At 50.2% G+C, this 21,515-nt stretch overlaps 1 long non-coding RNA gene across 1 annotated transcript in view; it reads left to right on the top strand.

Annotated features, from left to right (window-relative positions):
• The first annotated feature begins 4,294 nt into the window (after positions 1-4,294).
• The window catches only part of LOC114055410, a 50,036-nt gene continuing 32,815 nt past the window's right edge, over positions 4,295-21,515 (top strand). The window contains exons 1-2 of the long non-coding RNA XR_003570714.1: positions 4,295-4,783; positions 20,214-20,393. This is a non-coding gene — a long non-coding RNA (uncharacterized LOC114055410). The remainder of the gene's footprint in view (positions 4,784-20,213; positions 20,394-21,515) is intronic.

Genomic DNA, 21,515 nt, shown 5'->3' on the forward strand with positions numbered 1-21,515 from the left:
AATGTGCTGCCCCTTGTATTGAAAAATGGGTTCCCCTCCATTTGGCTAAGGTTGAGGCATTGGCATAACAGTACAGGAATTGTTCATGCTATGTGTGCCTCCGCAGTCCTTGCTGTCTCTCACAGCCACTGCAACATGCATTTACCCATGTAGAAGGAGCCTCATGTCTTTATTACTGACAAATGTCAGTCCCTGGAAAACAATTCCTTCCCTCCCTCCTCCTGGAGTCCCAAAGCCAAGCTGGGAGGCTGGGAGCACACGAGCAGGGAAGGAAATCTGCCAACTTTGTCTTTCTCCCTGTCGCTCCCTCTTTAGCTGCTTGTGAGTGAGGTTGCAGTAAAATAATGAAATAAAAGCCAAGGACCAGAGAAAGCTGATTCATCCACAGCCCAGGGCCAGCGGCCGGCTCCAAGCAGAGCTGTAAAATCAATCTGTCACTGCTCACCGCAGTATAGATCAGTGGAGAGATTCTGACTGCAACGAGGGCAGAGCCCAGCCTTCTCCGTCAGCCTGTTTTCCCCAGCCGTGGGACCCAGTTGTACCCTAGTGGGGGACAGGATGATGGGCAGGGGAAGAGGTAGAGAGGGAGAAGGGCTGACTCGCCAGCTCCGTGAGCTGGAAATGCTCCCAGTGAGACTCCCTTCCCTGGCAGCACACAATAAAGGCAGTGCAGGCAGACTGCGTGGCTGCCTTCCCTGCCTGACTCTTCCTTCCTCGTGTGGGTAAATGGTACAAGAGCCAGCTGATGAGTGAGGGGGTGAATGGCTGTCTGCAATCCCAGCCTCTGCTCCCTACAGGTACCGTAGATGCCCATTGAACATTACCTCTGGTATTTCCCAGGTTGGGCACAGAGGGTTAAAAAATTGCTTTTGTCATCACTTTTGTGTCTCCCAGATTCTGGGCTATTCTGGGACTTAACAGCTCCCTGGCATATGTTGGAATAACACTAGGGAATTATTCTAATAAGGTCAGCTCCCTTGTTCACCCCTAACAGTATCTCCAGTCTTAGAGGATGTAGCAGCCCAACAGAGCAGCAGCTGAGCAGAAAGGTGTAAACCAAAGTGGGTCCTGGGGCTATTTCCTTCCCCATTAAGGGAGCAGAGTGGTCAGGCCTGACTGGAAGGTGGTGTGGTCTCAGAGACATAAGTACAAAATAATTGGAAGGTGATTATTTTTCTGTACTGCTGGACATAGGAAATGAGGCACCTCTGCAGCTGACTGAAAGTATCTATGACGTCCTTAGGAGGTTTTTTTTTTCTCTCTTAGTGATTTTTTTTTTTTTTTTTATTTGCGAAGGGAAAAACAACAGAGTCTTTCCAGGGCTTTTGGCAAGGACAGAGCCTCTGCAAAAAAAACATGGGGGTGAGCTTCTGTACCCTCTAGATCATCTGCAATGGGACAAATAAGCATGGGGGGACTGGCTTTGAATCAGATCAAGGACCCAAATGTCCCACACCACTGGGAATGTGGTGTTTGCTTCTGCTTGTCTCTTGGGGCACTTCCATTCTGCTGGAGTTAAGTGTTGTTTCTGGGTCAGTGGGAGTATGAGTAAGTACCATTTGACCCCCACAGGCTCTGGTAGTGCAAGGATCCTGTCCCAACACTTCTGAGTCCTAAAGGGATGTGGGCCAGCAGGAGAACCTCTGGGAGACTCATCACGAACAGACTGCAAGATGATCCTGGAGGAACTCAAGCAGGAACAAATCCTGCATTAATTTGGAGTTGGAAACCTTTTCTCCTACTTCAACACCCTCCAAAATTAGATAATGTCTGTCCTTGGAGGAAGTAGAGGGAGATGGAAGCAAGTCTCTGTTCCTTTAGCTTTTAGCTTCAAAAGAGCTTGGAGGAAAAACCCCACAGTCATAACTCCCCAAAGTGATAAAGGTAAGGAAATTGGAGCCTGTAGTTTCCAAGACAAGCTTCCTTCTCTGATTCCAGGAGGAGTGAATAGTGCTGGCATTTAATCCACTGGGAACAGAGATCTACAGATGGTCCAGGGAACATCCAGGCATGTCCTCAGCGCTGCACATCTGTCTTTCTGAGGAGTGTGTGTGTGTGTGTGTGTGTGTATGTGTGTTTTCCCACTTGGGGTTGCAGGTTTGGAGCACAAGAGAACACAACAAGCTTCCTATGCCTCAAACAGCGCTGATGACCTTGTGTGTTTGTACCTTGTGGACCAACTCGTTTCTCTGTGTGTGTGTGTGATGCCTGTGGTTAGTTTTGTAGATGAGTCCTTTGCACTTGCCTGTATTTTGAGGGAGGCAACTCATTCCCGTAAGGCTATTTATTGTTTTCCTCCCCATGTACAGTGTTTGTGGGTTTGGTGTCCTGTCCATGAGTCTGTTGTATGCAAGTCAGGAGGCTAGGAGCAGTCCTCTACTTACTGGGATTTACATGAGATTATTTCTCTTCCAACAGAGAAAAAAATGTGCAGGGCAGTCAAAGGAACTCACCTTCCTTCTGTAGAGCTCATTTAGATGCAATTGGCACCACAATTTAGAATAGAATAGAATAGAATAGAATAGAATAGAATAGAATAGAATAGAATAGAATAGAATAGAATATCCTGAGTTAGAAGAGATCCACAAGAAACATCGAGTCCAGCTCCTGCCTCTGCACAAAACAACTCCCAAAATCACACCATGTGCCTGAGAGTATTGTCCAAATGCTTCTTGAACTCTGTGAGGCTTGGTGCCATGACCGCTTCCCTAGGGAGCCTGTTCCAGTGCCTGACCACCATCTGGATGAAAACCTTTTTCCTAATATCCAACCTAAATCTCCCCTGACGCAGCTATGTGCGATTAATATAACACATTTAATAACAGTGCTGTTTGCAGTGAAGTGTGTGTGTCAAACTAATTCCTCTTTAGTTTTAGACTGCATGAAGAAACTCATTAGTTTCCCATTAGAGGTTTTACGTGTTCATATATCTGTACCTGTGTGCACATGGGTGCTATGGATGGTAGGGCTAGATGTCTATTTACTTAAAAGTTGTTGCAAGCATGTTTGATATTTATGTTGAGGAGAATGTCTTCATCCAGCTGTTGCCTGTGTGTATATTTGTGCGAGGCAGGGGTGCAGATGATGTCTGTTCAGGTGGAAGTGGAGGTTTCAGAGCAACCTCTATGCATGCCTGTGTGAAGAATGTGGTCAGCTGGCACAGGAACGTGTGGGTTTGAATTGGTCATTAATAAATGCAGATGTTGGGGCAGGTTTCTCACATGAAGGTGGCCAGAGGCCAGAACAGCCTCTGAGCAGGGAGCAAATAGTCTCACAGTACTCAGATGGACCTTGAGACATTTGTGAGCAAGACTGTATGATGTGGTTGCCCAGAATAGCAGAAGACTGGATTGCACATCCCAGGAAGCAAGCTCCCATCTAACGTTCCCAAGTTTTTTCAGCTGTTGCATGGGTACATGTGTCTGAGTTGAGACAGGCAATCCTTCCGCTGCTGTGGTGAGTGAGAGGGATGCATCATGTCCTTTCAGTTGTGGTCTTGCATGTCTGTGCAGGAATTATTTATGTTTGTCATGTGTGCTTCTGCTTTCTGTGAAGGGAGTGGGGAATAATTTCTTAAGAGTCACTATGTGTTTGCTGAGGTGGTTTCCTAGCAGGTTTGCCTCTGTGCAGTATTTGGGGGCCAAGATGTGGTTGATTCTGCAGCACTGGTGCACATGGGTGCTTGTTCCTGACTGTGAGCAAGATATCCACTGGTGATGGCATGTGTGGGTTTGGGAAGAGGGAGGTGGAAGCTCTTTCTGTAAGCTGTTGCATGTACATGAGGGTATATGGCTCCAGGTGGTTTCTGAGGAGCTGTTGCATTTCTATGGTGGTGATTTGAGAAGGTGTATGAAAGGCAATCTCCCCATATATCAAGGTGTGGTTTCCCATGGCTGTTGCACATACCTGTGTCAGTAGGTGTATGGCTGTTACATGCATATATGTGTGTGTGTGTGTGTGTAGCTCTCCAGGAGCTGTTGCTTGTAACTGTGTGGTTCCTGGAAGTTGTTGTATTTTCAGGTGGATGACCTGATCCTAAGAAGCTCTAGTCTCTGTGTGTGTGTGTGTGTGTGTGTGTGTGTGTGTGTGTGTGTGATTCCCCGACAGCTGTTGCTTTGTTGCTTCCTGGGAAGCTGTTGTATGTCGTGTGTAGCTCTTAAGCAGCTGTTGTAGGGAAATTGTGTGCGTGTCTGTGTGCGTGTCTGTGTGTGCAGTTCCCCAGCAGCTGTTGCATGCGTGTGCTCATGTCTCCGGTGGAGGCCCACCCCTTTCTGCCTGCACCGGAGCAGTGGCTGTGCAGGCGAGGAGGGCTCGGAACTGGCTCCATGGGAGAGGGTCCTTCGCTTGTCAGAACCTTCCCAGCTGGGAGAAGCAGTGCCGCCGGCTCTGGTCCCAGAGCCCTATCAGCCGAGCCTGTGGCGAATTAATCACTTGCGTTTTAAATGCCAATACAGCCCTTTCTGCCTTCTTCCCCCAGTGATGCGGATGCGGCGAAGGCAGCAAATCCTCCGGCTGTGCGTGCCCTCCCCGGACTGCTGCTCCATCCCCGCCTGTCGTGCTCGCGCGTGTGCATGGCTGGGAGTGCTGCCTAGGTGCGGCCAGGAATGAGACAGCTGTGGGGCACGGAACAGTACAGCTCCAAGGGGTGACACAAGTGGGGGATACCCCCCCTCTACACAAACATCTGCAGGGCTGCAAGTTGCTTGAAGACAGAGGTCTTTTGTGCCTCCATCTCTGTCATGCCCCGTATGAAATCAGGGAGCAGTCGCCCCTCCAGAAGCAGGTACGTGCATGTGTATGTGTGACACGTTTTTGTGTGCAGTCCTGGTGCAGCCTCGGGTGTCCTCGGCTCCTGGCTGTCATCTGTGTTGCCTCTCGGAGAAGCGGCTGAGATTGGAAAGCGGGGAGGGGGGCAAGGATGCATGGATTGCCCTTTTCTTCCAGCTCATGCACGTACTCCCTGGGGGGTGGATGTCTCTGATCTGAGGATGAAGGCGAGGGGTGAGTTGCAAGGGAGATGGGGAAGTGGCCCGGGGGTGTGTGTGTGGGGAGATTATACCTACATGGGGTGAAGAGAGGGAGGGAGAGAGGCTTGGAGACAGGTTTGTCTCCCTTTCAGTGTGTGTGGGTGTGAGTGTGTGTGCACTTGCTTATGATCAGGATGCTGAATAGGTTCAGGGCTTGCTGCACACAGCTGGGTTTGACCCATCTGCATCTATTCAGACCTTGCAAGAGGAGGGGACTTGTGTATATGTGCATATATACGTGTGTGTGTGTCTTTGTGTGTGTATATATAAGTATGTATAGGTAATGTATATAGGTAAATGTATATACCCCCACACATACATGCATGTGCAGATAGACCTCTATGTATATTGCCTGCAGTTATGGGATGGAGAAGGGGGCAGCCTCATCCCACAGCCCCCTGGTCCCTGCCTCTTTGCAAACTTTGTTGGGGAGCTTTTGCGGACAGTGATGTGTGCGTCTGTGTGCCTGTCCGTGTGTGGTGTGTGAATATTCGCCTGGTTTGCATGCAGGGGAGTGAGTAAATCTCTGCTCTTACACTGCTCTGCTGGGAGGCTGACTGGCTGCAGAAAAGTCATTGCGTGGTGTCTGTCGGGTGTGTGAATGTGTCTGTGGCGGTGGTGGGAGCTGGGTGTTTACGTAGGGGCCCAGGACAGATACTCGAATGCATATGAGAGTGTATATGTATTGCCTGCAGGGTGTCTGTGTGCCCGTTTATTCCACCAGAGAAAGCATGCCCACATTTTTATGCATAAGGATCTTCCTGCTTTGGGGCATGGGATGGGGGGAGGAGAAGCTGAATGAATGAATGGGAGCAAGAGGAGGGGGAAGGAGGAGGAAGGGGTGGGGGGGAGAGAGACGAACAGACGCATCCTATTCTCATCCCAGGACAGGCAGGAGAGTACAGCTGCTGCTGTTCCCATTCCAGAGCTTGGATCTGGCTGGGGAAAGGCAGCATAAATCTGCTAATGCTGCAGCAGGCAGCATATTCGGGAGCTGCTGTGCATAATGCCCTCTCGTGTGTGTGTGCTGGTGTGCTCCTCCACCTCTGCACGCATGCACTGAGAGCACACGCGTGTGTATTCCATGTGTGTGTGTGTGCACGGGGGCAGGGGTGGCTGTGCATAAACAATATGCTTGCAAACATCCTCACAAGCACCCAGAGAAGGAGGTGTCTGTGGGGAGGAGAGCATCGCTCGTGCGCTGCAGGCGCGTACATCCTGCAGCCGTGCACAGCCCGCGGTCCAGGGGCACCCACTCTGGGCTCATGCAAGCACAGTGGGTGCACACAAAGGGGGTGCACACGTGCAGGCCAGACTTAGGAGCTGCTCCCCTTCCTTTTCACTAAAGGCTGGAGAGCAGGACCCTTCTCTCCACACTGGAGGTAGGGAGCTATAAACCAAGGTGTGGAGCAGGGAAAGGACTGCTGAAATTGCAGGAGGGGTAAAGATTACGTAGGCAGTGGGGAGAGGACGGGGGTCCATGTCCCTGGAAGGGGCCTGGGGGACTGGGAAACCTGGCTGCATTGCATGCTGTGAGCCAAGGAATTTGTCATACACCGGGAGCTGGGAGGGAGCTGGAGTGTGTGTAATGTGGGGGAGCTGGGATGGAGGGGCAGAAAGGAGGCTGTGTTGAGGTATGAGGGGATTTCTGGTTAGCCCTGCCTCCCCACACCGGCCCTCCCGGGTCCCCACACATCCCGTCACTCCTGGGTCCCGACAAGCGCAGCCTGACAGCATCGCTAATGTAATATTCAAAAGAAGCTTCATTTGCATGGAACATGCATTATTAATATATTTAAATACAGCCCCCCTCTCGCCTCCCCCCTCTGTGCAGACGGTACCAGCAGCAGTGAGGAAGCTGCAGGGAGTGGAGGGGTGCCGATGCAGTGCCAGGGGTGAGAAGCAGCTACTTTAATCCCGCTGAATTCCCCAACCTAGAAACCTACTCCCACCCCAACCCCTTCCCTACCTGCCACCCTCTTCACCCTGTTATTTTCCTTTGGGGGGTGGTTGGGTTTCAGGGCATCCAACCCACAAGCATGCAGATTTGTCGGTATGAAGCAAGCTGCCTTAATTGCTCCTCCCCTCCCCCTTCAAAAATTATGACCCCGAGGGAAGAACTGTGGATGTGTGGCCTTCCCATCTCTTCATCCAGCTCCAGGAAAAGCGGGTATTTGGGAATATGCTGTCTGATCTGCTGCACTGGTGCAAAACTAAGCTGTGGAGCAGAAGCCACTTGGAGGGTAGAGGGGGTGTTTGGGAAAGGGGGGCATTGGGAGGTGTAGTTTTTACAGGGGGGACAGCTTGCGGTTAAAATCGAAAAGGTGAAAATTACAGGGAAGGCAGAAGGGAGGGAAGCATTGCTGTGATGATGATGTCTGTGATGATGTCTGTGATGTTTGTTCCTACCTGGGTCATGTCAGAAGCCAGATGCAGCTCCAGGCAGAGTGCAGCTGCCTCATCTAACCCTGTTGAAGAGTGGTGGAGAGCACTGCCCACCTGGGAAAAAAGTTAGTGGTCACACCAGGGCCTGTTGAAACCTTCCAGTGCTGCTACCAACTGTGTCAGAAAATATCAGCACATTTGCTGCAGGAGAGAGATCTGGCTGCTCTCTCCCTAGTTCCAAATACAATGTTTTTTTCCCCTTGGTCCCCTGCATGGGCCTGGGCTAAGTTGTTTCTTTAATTATTGTGAGGTAGGGCAGAGGACATGCAGGGAACACCTCTGTCCTCACACTCTTGTGAACTGAGGAGGGGTGCCCTGCTCTGGTAAAGGGATGTAATGACCCTAAAAAACACTTGCAGTCCTCGCCTATGTCTGGACACCAGAGTAGGACAGGACAGCTTAGGTGCAGAGCAAATGTGCTCCAGCAAAATACCCCCTTTTTCTGGGAACAGAGGAACTTCTGCTTTTCTCCTCCATGGAAGAGCAGAGCTGTCCTGAACAGTGATGGAAGTGCCGGCAGCTCTCTGCAGGTTCTGCCGGTGTGTATTGTCCAGGCTGATCCTGAGGCTGAGTTACAGTGGGTGCTTGAGCAGTTCTGAAGGGGGAGAGCTCAGTGCCTTTTCATGTGAGAAGAGGGGTGAAGGAGAGCAGGGAGAGAGCTACTGAACACATGGGAGCCACTTCCCTCACCAGGGAGGGAGGTTGAAATCCTTTTTATGGGCTGGAATAGGAGGGTGCAAAGCTCAGGGAGCAGACCAAGGGGCTGTGACCCGCCTCCAGCCTTTCTCTGTGCTGGGTCAGGATGGGTTTCTCACAGCTGTGAACCAGATGAATGCTGTATTTAAAGCCCCAAATGAGTCAAACTTGGCACCTCGGAGGTGACAATGACTGTGGGACTGCTGTTGTGTTTGCTTCAGCAGTGAGATGGTCTGGCAGCAGCTGCAGCTTCACTTTAGCAGAGCTGCATTTGTGCCCTGGCTTTCCTGTGCTCCCTAGCTGGTGCCTTTCTTTGCCATTCCCTGACCTCCTCTTTAAGGTCTCGTGGGTAGCTCAGGGGTACCTAGTCATTGCCTGAGATGAACTGTTTTCCTCACCAAATAATTTTCTGTCACTGAGGAGAAATGACCTCATTTTCTCAACAGTCATAAGCCAAGAGAAAACCCAGTTCCAGCTGACCAGCTGAGGTACAGAAGGAGGGAAGGGCAGTTGTCACTCTTTCCACAGCATTTAAGAGGTGGGAAACAAGCTACCAGGAGGCAGGCTGAGATGAATGACGATGGATTTCATGCCCAGATATTGCCTCTTGCAGGGGAGTCTTTAAAGGTTCTTGGACTGCACTGGTTTGGGCAGTCTCAGTGGCTACATGGTGCCTTACAGCAGTCAGTCCAATAGCAGAGAGGTGGAGCAAATACAGTTGTGAGGAAGCATCATCAGTGACATGACATAGGGAGGGGGTCGTAGAGCAGGAGGAGGGATCCCTAGCTCTGCCACAACTACCCTGTGGGGAGTCCCTTTCTTCTTGTGTACGTGCCTGTGTGTGATGCAGGTTTATTTGTGGAGTGATCAGGTGTGTACATATGTGTGTGTGTGTGTGTGTGTGTATGTGTATTCACCTTTCCATCTCTTGGACTTGATGTCTTTTCTTGAGGTACGTGAGTATGTAAGTGTTTGTAGCTGTGCTCCTTGTTCAGCTGCAGGATATCTGTCCTACCTGTCCACGTATCTTCTTCTCCCCACCCCTCATGAATCTGCTTCCTCCTCTCCCTGGGGAGATAGCCTTGAGTTGTATTACCTGGTGCCACACGTGTGAGGTGAGCTAGCTTTCCTGACATCCGTGTACTCAAGTACATCCAGAAATACCAAGCCTTGAAGCACAAGGGAGACCAAATTCATGTTTTTCCCAAGGCTTTAGTGAGACCTGTCTGGAAAACTTGGCATTCAAACCTGAGTGCTACACTAGCTGAAGGAGGGTGATAAATTGGAGGGAATTCAGAGAAAAGCAATGAAAGTTATGAAAGGGCTGAAGGTACTTATTTATGAGGAGACAATAAAAGAACAAAATATGTAGAGCTTGACTAAATGATGATAAGAAACAGTTAAGATGTATTTGAGGATTGTAAACACCAAGGAAAGGAAGACATTGTTTAAGATGGCAACAAATGGGCGAAGTCAGAGGTATGGGCTGAAGCTGATCAAAGAGGAGAGTATTTGTCTGTCTCTTGAGGATACATGCAAGCTTCCTGTTGTGAGTGCTCAGACTAGCTGTGAAATAGTGTGGCAGGTTTATGGAGACACAACTGCTTGTCACAAGGAAATGTGGTGGTGAAAAGGGGTGGGAGGAACAAGCTAGACTCTGCCAATGGTGGAAGTGGAGCGATCTACAAGGCCTCTTCTTTGTATGCAGCATTACCAGGGAAATTCTGAGGCATGTTTGATTGTCTTTCACCTTTTATTGATTCCCTGCCTCATGGCTGGGAAGAACTCACAGACACTGTTGTTGAGGGAGCAGAGAGGTGATACAGGAGGAATGAGTAAACAGAGTCTGATGAAGGTGTAGGACATAATTCCCTCCATCTCTTCACCTCTGGCTGGAGAGATAGTCTAGGAAGCAGTCTTGTAGGAAGTGCCTGTAGGGGCTTTGTCACAACAACTTTTTAGGACAGTACAGGCTGAACATCCCAAAGCAAGAGGTCAACAGTGGGGTCAGGAGGATCAGACTTCCCTCCTCTAAATTCCTAGTCACAGATGGTCCAGAATTGGGACAACAAGGTCAGAAGGATTAATAGCCTTCCTTTTTTTTTCTCCTCATTGCAGTCATAGGCCAGGAAAATTGAGTGAGATCATAATAAAAGGATTAGTGTGGAGAGGCTGCCATGAATAGTGTGATAGACAGGTCATGGAAGTGGAAGGGAGTTCAAGAGGGTTAGACCTGTTACAGATGGTCTACTGAAAAAGCTCTATGTTTATCAACAGGCAAAGGGGATTTGGTCTTAGAAAAGTCTGGAATGAGGCATCAAGGGGGCTAGGGCTCAAGCAGAGATGTTATTCCTAGGATCTGTATGGAATGACTGGTTTAAATGACATCAGACCTCCTTCCAGCTTTAGGTCAGGGGGAAAACAAATCCTTCTAGGAATGGGCTCTGTTGTTTGCTCCCTTGTCTGTCTATCTCCAAAATGATGTAATGCACCAAAATGATACTGTTACTCAGAGCTACTGTTTGTCCATGACTTATGGGTCAGCCTGGCTATGGAAAACCACAGGAATATCGAAGGGACCCTACTGAGCCAGGTCTGAGATCCTTCTGGTGCAGTATCTCCAGCTGTGGGTGGAAGAGGGAAGGGCATACAGACAAGACAACTGTGTAACATCACTTCCTCTGAACACTCAGCCTCCAGTGTTGTGTGTCTGAGGGACCCGGGGCTAGAAGATCTGTTGTACACTTTGTAGTTGTCAATAGATTTGTTTCTTCCCTGAATTTGTCCAACCAATTTTTGGAACTGGGTAAAGCTACGGTCCTCAGAATCTCGTGGTAGGAAGTTCTGCAGCATAAACATGCAGTTTGTCTTGAAGCTGTATCTTTCTGGTTTAATTTCCTGACCTTTGATTTTTGAGTGGGAACAGACAGTTAACACCTCTCTCCTCTACTCTACCTGGGTCATCTGTGGTTTTATAGACCTGTCTCACTTTATGGTCTCTGCTGTCTCTTTTCCAGTATCCCTTCACTTTTCATCTTTCTGCATCTATCAGCTGCCTCTTTCTTGGCTACAGTGGTGCAGCTTTTAGAACAGGACATGGGGCATTGCTAGGAGGGAAGCACACCACAGCAATGAGTTGCACCCAGGTTCCCACATAGGCAAAAACGTTTCAGTCAGCTGCACTGGCATGGGGTAGGAGGAGATCAAGAAGCTGGGCAAAAATTCTGAAACCAGTTGAGGGTGCCCTTGGCCATCAAGACAGAACTGGGCAGGCTCTTAGGAGGCTTGAAAAATAGGAAGGAGATCTTCCATGATCTTCCCAGGCACAGAGGTGATGCTGACAGTTTGTTAGTTTCCAGGGTTCTCCTTTCTACCCTCTACAAAGATGGGTACAGTGTTTCCATTTTTCCTAGTCACCTGGGACTTAATCTCACTGCCATGACTTTTCAAATATCATGGAGAGCAGCTTGGTAACTGCATCAGCCAATTCCCTCAGGACTCTGGGATGCATCTTGTCAGATCTCATAGATTTGTGTATGTTCAGGTAATCATGAACCCAAACTTTACTTACAGTGGGAAGCACTTTGCTCCCCCAGTCCCCATCCTGCTGTCCATCCACTCAAGTGGTGTGGGAAGAGATGCTACCATTGAAGACTGAGACAAAAAAAGTTGTGGAGTAAGTCAGCCTTCTCCTCATCTGTTGTAGCCATATTTTTAGCATTTTTTAACATTGTTCATCTCTAAACTTCATTTTCTGGTTAACGTGCCTGTAAAAGATGAATGAAAATGAACATCAGCCATCCTGTAAGTGGTCTTCAAACAGAATAGGTTCAGAGGGAGAAAACAGGCTCATGCCAGGGAATAAAAGGCCCTGGTGGGGTGCAACAAATATTGGAGGGTTCAGGGAAAGAAGGTGCACTCAGTAGTCCTTATGACATTTCCTACAAAGGAAAACTGTTCTGAGTAACCTTTGAATTAAGGGCTATACAGGATTGAGGTAGGTGTTGGGAAGTCGGCTTAGATGCAGTCAAATGTGACCAGGACAAGAGTGAGGGACAGTACTGACAGGAAGGGGAGGAGATGAGGGGAGAGGTCTGGTGTAAGGGAAGGGTCAAGGGGTGAAGGCAGAAAGCCCTGAACAACATCAAACAAAGAGATAGTAATGACAAACTCTGTAGCAGGCACTTACAATTTGAGATTTCAGTCAGGTCCCCCATTGTGAGCCTCTCATGGGGCAAGGAGCTCTTCCCCAGTCCCAGCACCTCCCAGCCTGATCACACCATGGGAATGTGCCGCTGCCTCACTCTTCCTTACAGACCAAGGAAGGTGTTGGGACATGTTGTGTGTACAAAGCTTTTCTACCAATACTCGAGTATGCAGATGGCGAGGGAGAAGTTATTTTTTCTTCCTCCCCTCTCACTTTCATTCCTTTCTTTTGTTTTGCCTCCTCCCCCATGCTGGTTGTAACCTTTCTTCGCATCTCTGTCTGCTCACCTAGCACCAGCTGCATCCTGTGTCTCTGTTTGTTTTCCTTTAATCCACGCAATGGATCAGTGACAGACCCCCACTGTAATTTTTTAAATCAAAGCCCTTTATCTTGAATTGAGCAAGGTCAGGGGAAGCTTCTTAAGGCATCTTTGTATTTTCTATCTCTGCCTCAGAGCAACTTAAAGGATGGCTCAACAGGATTAGTAGAAAGCGCAAGATTGGACAAATGGATTTGGCAGGGGCTGGCTGGTGGGCCTGGGGGAGTGGGAGCTTGCTGTGCTGGAAAGTGGAAGAGCTGGGCTCTGCTCAGGGCCTCCATCTTTGCCTGCTGTGCCTCTGGGCATGCAAAGGCAGCTGGGCTGATGCTGAGTGCAGTCCTGGGAGAGAGCAGCCCAGCCTGAGGCACTGCTCTGCGCTAAGCAAGGATACTTAGCACTGGTCTGGTGCTCCAGGGCCCAGGCACAGGGACATCACCCTGTGCTTCAGGGATGGTTGCCCTCAGTGCAGCCCTTCTGCAAAGCCTGGAGGGGCATACTGATACAGTGGAGATATGTACGGCTGGAACAGCAGGGGTCAGGCCTCAGGAACAAGCCAGGATGCCACTCTCTGTGGTTGTGGGTCCCTGAGGCAAGCTTCTCTCTTTGGCCCCAGCCTGCTGGGTGCTGCTGGAGGTGTGATTAGCAGTCCAGAGGTCTTGTCATTAGGCTCTGCTCCTTTGGTTTGGCTTTTTCTTCTTCTCTCCTCCCCTGTTTTGTCTTACGGTTTTGCAAGTTCATGTATTAGAAGAAGGTGTTAAGCTTGTGATCTCTCCTCTCACAGCTGACACACAGTGCATCCCTGACCAGTTTGTGCCCTTTGCTCCCCCAGCCCCTCGGTGCTGCTGGCAGCATCAGTCTTCCTCTCCTCTACCCAGGGTGTCTTCTCCCCATGGAACAACTGTCTCTGCTTGGGCAAGAAGAGGGTTTGCACCAGGCTGCCCCTTCACCTGTGATGACAAAGCTGATTTGGCCAGCTACCCGTGCAGCCAGCCACCAGCCTGTCCCAGAAGGGACTTGTCCCTTCCCTACCCCATGATCAATCTGCACCACGTGGGAGCCCCCATCCATTTGTTCTTTGGTCCCACAAGTGACTGCTTCTCTCCTTCACCTGAACTCCCTCTGTCCTGTCCTGTATTCTCAGCTTACTGGGACTCAGTGGTCAGAAAGGAGATTCACGAGGAGCATCTTTCCCAGCTGCAGCCAGTTCCTACAGCCTGTTCCCCATCAGACAGCCAGCCCCTCCTTACATGCAGTGTTCAAGTGCATACACCCATCGTGTTATCCATCGTGCACACATCGTGTGAATCAAGCATGTAGGGAATAGAGATTCACATACCCTTGTTCTTGGTTTCCCAAGCCTACCAGAAAGATGGGATGGCTGAATTAGCCAGGGACATGACTGCTCCTTCCCAGTGAAAGGACTTGCCTCCCTATAGTCTTCCCATTAGTAGCTCCTCATCTCCCAAGCAGATGAACAGTCTCTCTGGCATCTCATTTCTGTTCCCTAGTCCTCCTGCATCAGCCTAATGGTACGGTACGGTACGCCTCAGGGTTTGTCTCCAGTCTGGGGCACCCCAGCCCCTCAGCATGTGCTGTCAGTGGGGGAAGCTCATGCTGTTTCTGCACAGAAGAGGATTTGCATGCATGGTGGGGGAGAGACAGCCTGGCCTGTTTATTCCTAATGCTCCATATTATCTCCATTAATAATGCCACCTCTGCCTCACATGCTAATTAAAGCTCAAGATTGTTAATGTAATAGGGAATTTGGGCAGAGACCACACAAGACTGGCTGGATTAAGTTAACCTTACGGACTGTTAATGGATCTCCTGGAGGGGCATTTCTGCCTAATGAGAATCCAGCTTGAATGGTAATCAGGGGCTCACTCTCTGCATGCCCGGTGGGGCCTGGAAAGCTAGTGGAGCTGCAGGGCAGGATGCAGGAAAGGCATCGCAGGAGCTGCTCATGAAGCCAAAGTGGATGCAGGGCTGGAAGGCAAGACCTCAGTGTAAGGGAAGAACTGGAGTGAATGAAGTAGCAATGCTGTGGTGCTGCACAGGGGAGAGCCCCAAATAGGCTTTGAGACTGGCTCTGCGCTATATGTGGTGGGCATTTAAATACTATGAGAAAGAGCTATTTTTCTGGTTGTGATTGTCAGCAGTGAAAAGGTCACCCAAACGGTGTTAGCCGTGAGCAGGACTCCTCTCCGGGAAAAGAAAACCTGGCAAGATCCTGACCTGTCTCCTGGACACCTGCACTGTGGGTCATGACTGCTGCTGCACAGTGGGTCAGAGAGCCAGAGTTTCCCAATCTGTCTTGTACAGTGTGGAAAAAACATCAGAGAAGAGATATGGCACTGAGCACTCTTATATGTAGAGTGAAAGGCTGGGTTCAGAAGAAACCTGGACACAAATTAAAGAGGTGAAAATATAGCTTAGAGGCTAGGCTTTCAGTGTCTGGATTGGGTGAAGTTTGGTGATACCGCAGATCCAGGATTGCAGTTGAGGATAAACAGATGATGCGTAAGTGTTAGGCTGCATTTCAAGGCAAAACTGTATATTCCTGGGCCTGGACAAAACTGGGTCTTGCTGGGAGCCCATGAAGCCTTCCAGGGAAGGTGTGCATATTTTCACAAGTGGATCTTGTGTGCTAGTTTTGTCCTCCAGAGGGAATAGGTGCGAAGTGGGATATAGGGCAAAAGCAAAGCCTGAAATGGAGGCCAGTTGTTCGCATTTCAGTTTGGGGAGTTGAGTAATTTAGATCAGCCGCAGAACAAACAAGTAGAGGTGTTTGGGAGGAAGGTAGTGATCTGCAGAACTGGTTAATAAAGAAATGTCTTTGGAGTTTTCATCTTGCTCAAGTCCCACTGCCCCAGGAGGTGTTCCAAGTGGGCAGGCTCCATGCTTTGGAACCTAGCCTGGAAATTGCTCAGTACCTGCGGGACCTGGCCAAAGGTTTAGCCTTCTTATGGGAGCAATGACAGAGCAGCTGTGTTGCTTGACTCCACAGGGGTGAGTGTGAGCTGTGCTGACTGCACTTCATGCAAAATATTTTTTACACCAACCCCAGCTGTGGGTGATTCTGGCTGGGGAGCTGAGAGTCAGGCAGGCATCACTGCAGCTGCAGCAGCCTCTCCCTACTCTAGCTATAGGGACGGCTCTCTCCTAACTCTGTTACCTTGAGTTGCCTTACCTGAGGTGTGTCAGCTTGAGATGGCCCATGAATGCAAGATATGAGTCTGGATTGTAGTGCTTAGGGGGATTTGGGGTGAAAGTTTGTGGCTTTGGGTGAAGGTCTTTGAGTTTGTGATGCTGTTCCTGGGAGTTGGAAAAAGATGACAAGGCCATGGAAAGGGAATAGGTCCAGTTCTGGTTGCCCAGTGAGGTTTTTCTTCACTTTCTGGCTCTTGGTACTGGAAAATACCAGGGAACTGCAAAGAAAGGAGTTCCCTCGCTGTATGGTGTGTGGGAGTTGGTTCCCAGGGCAGAGCATGCTGCTGCCAGTCAGCAAGGGGACCTGAGGGAAGGCGAGAAAGGAAAAGCAGAGATCAGGAGGAGAGGCAGTACAGGAGCCAGATGGACTGTTCCACCCAGAGAGGGGATCCCATCCCTGCAAACTTGTGTGCTCCCAGGGTTGCATGCAGCACACGCACACTTTCTACAGTTTTGTGGTGTTGCACAGCATTGCTTTCAAAAGGATGCTCACTCTGCATGTGTGCAGTAACACACCGGTGTCACACAAAAGAGTAAATGCTGCCACACACACAGGGCAATCCACAGAGGACACATTGCTCCCTATGACACCTCACAAAGAGCAAATTCACACACACAGAAGCTGTTCACCCTGCAGTACAGCACTTGATGCACACATGTACACATGCACATCCCAGACACTGATTCCTGGTGTCCACTACCCACAGCAGGCACACGCACAACACCAACACAGAGATGCTCACCCCAGGCCACGCATTCCCGCACACCCGCATGCACACGTGGCACCACACTGTCCATGTTACCCCCTTTCACCACTATCCCAGGCAGATGGATTCACTCAGGGAAACATTGACAGACACATGTATGTTTGTGTCTTCCAGATCTTCCCGCATGCCAGCACAAAACTGGAATGTGAAGGTGAAGCAAAAACACATCCTTTTGAGAATGAGCAACATGAATACCACACCAGTGCACACATACAAACTCACATATGCGTACCACTTGGGTCCTGTTTGCTGTGCTTTTGCTATCCCTTTTCCTTTGTTTAGCTAGTCATGGTGCTTCTTCCATGCCTCTGAAGCACGGGAGCAGGAGGTTTGGAGGTCAGTTTAGGCTGATTATTCCTTTTTCCACTAGTGGCTCTCTTCAGCTGCTTAGGTCAGTGCTAAGTGTCTCAGAAATGAAGATCCTCCTTGCCTATCCATGCCCAACACCTCTGTGTTACTTCTCAGCCCCTATTAGAATTTCTGAGTCCAAATGCCTCTTTAAATTGCCCTCATGACTGTACTTTAACCCAAGCAGCATTTCAGGCCACAGTGGCTTTTCCAGGTTTGGCAGCATCTGTTAGCTTTGACCAAATGAGGCAACTCCATCTCCATTCTGCTCTGTACACATGCCTTGCTGAGACCCAAAAGACTCTTGCTTGTCCCCTTTCAGCCTGAATTATTCATCTCCTGTAATGCACAATGGATGTTTGTGGGAAGTGGCACGCAGGTACAGTTGAGAACAGTGCCGAGGAACCGATGTTCATAGCAAGCTGAAATTGCCTGGGTGCATGGGCCAAGTTTGGCTGAGAGAGGAAATTTTTTTACTCCTTCAAAGCGCTTCAGGAAAGTGAATGGTGGTGGTAGCAGTGGAGGCAGAGGGGAGGAGGGGGTGTTTTGGAGGGGTTGAGGTGGTGGTGGAGGCTTCCCCACATGTTTCTTCTGGCTGCTCTCATGCTGCTGCATGAACATGCATGTGGTGCATGAATGGAAGGTGGGAGTGCTCTGGGGGAATGTGGGAAGTAGGTGGCTTTCGGTTGTGGAGAGCTGGCATGCCTGAGCAATGGTGGGGAAGGTGTAGTTGCATGCTGAGGGTGTTTGGTGAAGGACTGTGGAAGCAGGGTGCTGGGGCATGTAATATTTGTGAGAGCAGGGAGCCCCTGAAAGAGGCTATTGCAATGTATGCTCCACTGACCTACACTGAGGTGTATCTGTACGTGCTCAAAGCCCATGCCTGTCCAATAACACAGCACAAGAGTTTTTGGGACACCTTCCATATTTCCTCCATGTGGCTGGGGCTAGACCCAACTGCAACAACCCCTGCATTGCATGTGTACAAGCCATGCCTTTGTGTCCGTGAGCTCTTCCTTTTGTATCTGTGCCACCACTGCTCCAGTGATCCCAGGACAGCCATGGACTCCTGCACCAAATACCTGGTGTTGCATGCACACTCAGCTACTCTTTCACCCTGGAAACCCCATGCTTTCCCATGCCTCTCCCATTTCCCAGGGGCACACAGGTACACCTGCTTGTCCTGATGTCGAACCCTGGTTGTTGTCCGTCACTGCTAGCAGCATCGTGCTGTGACACTACCGAGCTTGTTAAACAAGCCTGGCAGAGTGCTCGCTGTGCTGTCCCTGCTGCCAGGCCGATCTCTCCTTATTCCCTTGCTCCTTCTTACACACGTCATGTATTTCCTTGTCCTTCCTGGGGCCTGGGGGAAACTGGCTCCTTCCTGGTCAGATCTCTGTTTCCCATACAGGTCTATGTGCATCTTCACTATGCTTAGGTTTTGCAGTCACATCCCCTGATGCCACTATCAGCCAGTTTCACAGCACTCAGGGCAGGTGGGACTGCACACTCTTCTTTGCATGCAAATTATGCACATCCAACACCAGAACGGAGAGTAAGAGAAGGGATGAGTGTGGATGCTTTTCCAGGATTTCTGCTCCAGAGACCTTGCCCCCAGGAGCTGCAACATGTGTCAGCGGACAGATACATGGGAGATTGTAGAATGGGCAGAATTAGAGAAAGTGGAAAAAAGGGGAAAATCTCAGAGATGGAGGCAGCTAAAGCAGAGTTGGTGCGGCAGCGATGCATGTGTGCATGTGCACCCATGCAGTTGTACAGAATACAGCTGTCTCCAAAGTTAGTTCCAGCTTCCTAATTTTCAAGAATGTCTTGTCTTTGATTTTTTTGGGGGGAGTGAATGATGCTGACTGTCTGTGCTTCATGTGTAGTTTGTGTTTATCTGCCTGTGTTGGATGTTGATGAGTATTTGTGTTTTTCACGTGACAGAATATGTCTGGTGTTTGCTGGGGCTAGCATTTAAGATGCAGAAGGATGCTATGCCACTGTGTGGGCTGAGTTTAGGTAGGTAACAGTGTCTGATACGATCAGTTCGTATGCTGCAGGCAATTCATAAATAGACTATATCTGTATGATATACAGCCAGTGGTGCTTGCTTGACTTATGTTCCTGAGTGCATGAGGATGTTTTATGTGACCTCATTTTCTTATAGATGTGTGTGTTGTGATTTGCTGGTGCACCGATATAGATGTGTGTGTGTGTGTGTGTACGTGGCACTTTTTGTTCATGGTCTTTGTTATGAGAGTGGGCTTATTAAATGCTATGTGTTTGTGCAGTAACAGTTATGTATAAGGAGTCAAGAGTTTGTGTGTGGTAGATGTGTTTGGGTATTCAGCGTGTATTTCTGCAGGGATCGCTATTTGCTATGCCATGTAAAAATGTTTTTACTGTGTACTCATACGAGTGGTGGAACAGGCTGGGTGGAGCTGATGTGGTTGTGTGATGGTTGTCTGAAATATCACATGTACATCTTAATACAGATGTGCAACCTTGTAGGTGCAGGATGAACGTGAAGAAGAGAAGCACCTCATCCTTTAGAGGGACTGAATTTTTAGAGGTTGTACGCAAGGTGGTGCATGGTGGTGTGAAAAGACCAGTGAGTGTGAATGTGTGTGTGTGTGTGTGTGCGTGTGTGTACAGCGTGTGTGTTCTGAGTGTGAACAGCATCCTTGCAGGGGGGCGTGCCTGGGTGATGTGAGCAGGGCTGGGAGGTGGCGTGTCTGTGTGCATGCAGCCGTGTGTGTAAGCACACTTCACCTTCTCCCAGTGCAGCTCCATCAGCATCTTACCCTGCTCTGGGTCAGGTGCTCTCTCCTTTTTGTATGCAGTGGGACAACCAGGCTCTTAGGATACAGGCCAACCTCTTCCCATCCTTTAAGTCTCCTTCCATCTGGCTGTCTGTCTGCTCTGCTGCCCGTGTCCAGTTGTCTGTTCCCCTAATCACTGATACGCCCTGACTAGCTCACACCCCACACTGCCTGTGGACTCAGCAGCTGTGCATCTCTCCGTCCCTCCCACACGCACACACATTCACACACACACACACACACCCTGGATCTTCATCTGTGGCATATTCAGTTGCCATTGGAAACCTAAGAAAGAAGTGAATCTACCCTCCAAGTCTTAAGCTGGTGATTTTTTCCTTTTTTCCCTCCCCTTTCCTCCTCTCCTCACAGAAGGCAAAGTCGTTCGCAATGAATCCATGGCAGCTTCGATCGAGCGGTGAGCTGGAGCACCTACACACAGGCCACTCCTTGATGTGACTGAACAGAGACCTTTTCCAGCACTCGCCGAGGAGAGCAGAGCCCCGGATTTACCTCCCGCGCACCCGGGCACCCCAGTGCAGGCACCGTGAGGTAAGCCAACCTCGGCACCTCTGCCTGTGCCTCTCTTCATCCCTCCCTCCCTCCCTCTTGTTGCTTGTTCCCCAGAGGTGTGAGGGAGGGGAAGGGCAGGGGTTTCTGCTATGCTGTGAACAAAATCTAAGCTTTCATCAGCGCCCTCCCCACAACGGAGAGCTGCTCCCTCCCCCCGAGCCCCTTTTCTTGCGGCTCTGCAGGCGTGTGCAGGGAGGGGTTGTTTGCAGAGCAGCCGAGGGAAGCGCTGCGGGTCCCCTGCACGCAGTCCCGAGTGCATTCCGCCCCTTTCCCATCCCTCACTTGGCACACACCTGTCTGCTCTTCTTCATTCGTCATTTTCCTCCACCTCCCCTACTTCTTGGGAGAAGGGGCAGCCTGGCTGACTCTGCTGCAGCCTGGCCAGCAGCATGGCTGGGCTCTGCAACCCTGGCCTGGGTCCCCTCGGGGATGCATCTTGCAGCAGAGCAGGAGGGGGCATCATGCTACTGGGAGTGGGGCATGCAGGGTAGAATTCCCCCTCCCTCCTCATCTCATGGATATTTTGGGTATCCCAGTTCCCCACGGAAGATGCTGGCCTCCATTTCCTAGCCAGGTACCTCCTCTGAATACCCAGCCCACCCTGGCATAGCTTTTGGGGTGATGGGCATGCTTTTTGTCACTGCTTATCTGCTGTCCTCTGGTGCTCCTTCCCAGCTGGAAGGGATGTTTTCCTACTGGAGAGAGTGTGTTTCATAAGCTGGGAACGCCGTGTGCCCTGCACAGGCAGTGAAGGGGCCCTGTGCTAAGCCTGACCCATTTTGGGGCGAAAAACCCTTGGGAGCACCTGAAAGGGCCTCCTGCCGCCCGGGGCTGCCCTCAGTGCCCCTTTCCTCAGCTCCTCTGCAGGGAAAGCAGGAAGATCAGCTGCACTATTTCCATGCCATGTTTTCGTGCTGCTGGATCTGCTGTGGTGTCGGAATGGGAGGGGAGTGGGAGCAGCTGTTTCTCCCATTGCCTGGGCAGGCCCAGACATGCTGCCAGTCCTCAAGGAGCACGACCGTGCCTGGAGATGCCTTTCCCCAGAATAGACCCTAAAGAAATGAGCTGCTAGCAAGGCAGCAGACAATCTCAGAGGAGTGG

This window comes from Empidonax traillii, unplaced genomic scaffold (assembly GCF_003031625.1).
Source record: "Empidonax traillii isolate 1590-97213 ecotype Southwest subspecies unplaced genomic scaffold, ASM303162v1 scaffold55:size2822071, whole genome shotgun sequence".
NCBI classification, from domain to species: domain Eukaryota; kingdom Metazoa; phylum Chordata; class Aves; order Passeriformes; family Tyrannidae; genus Empidonax; species Empidonax traillii.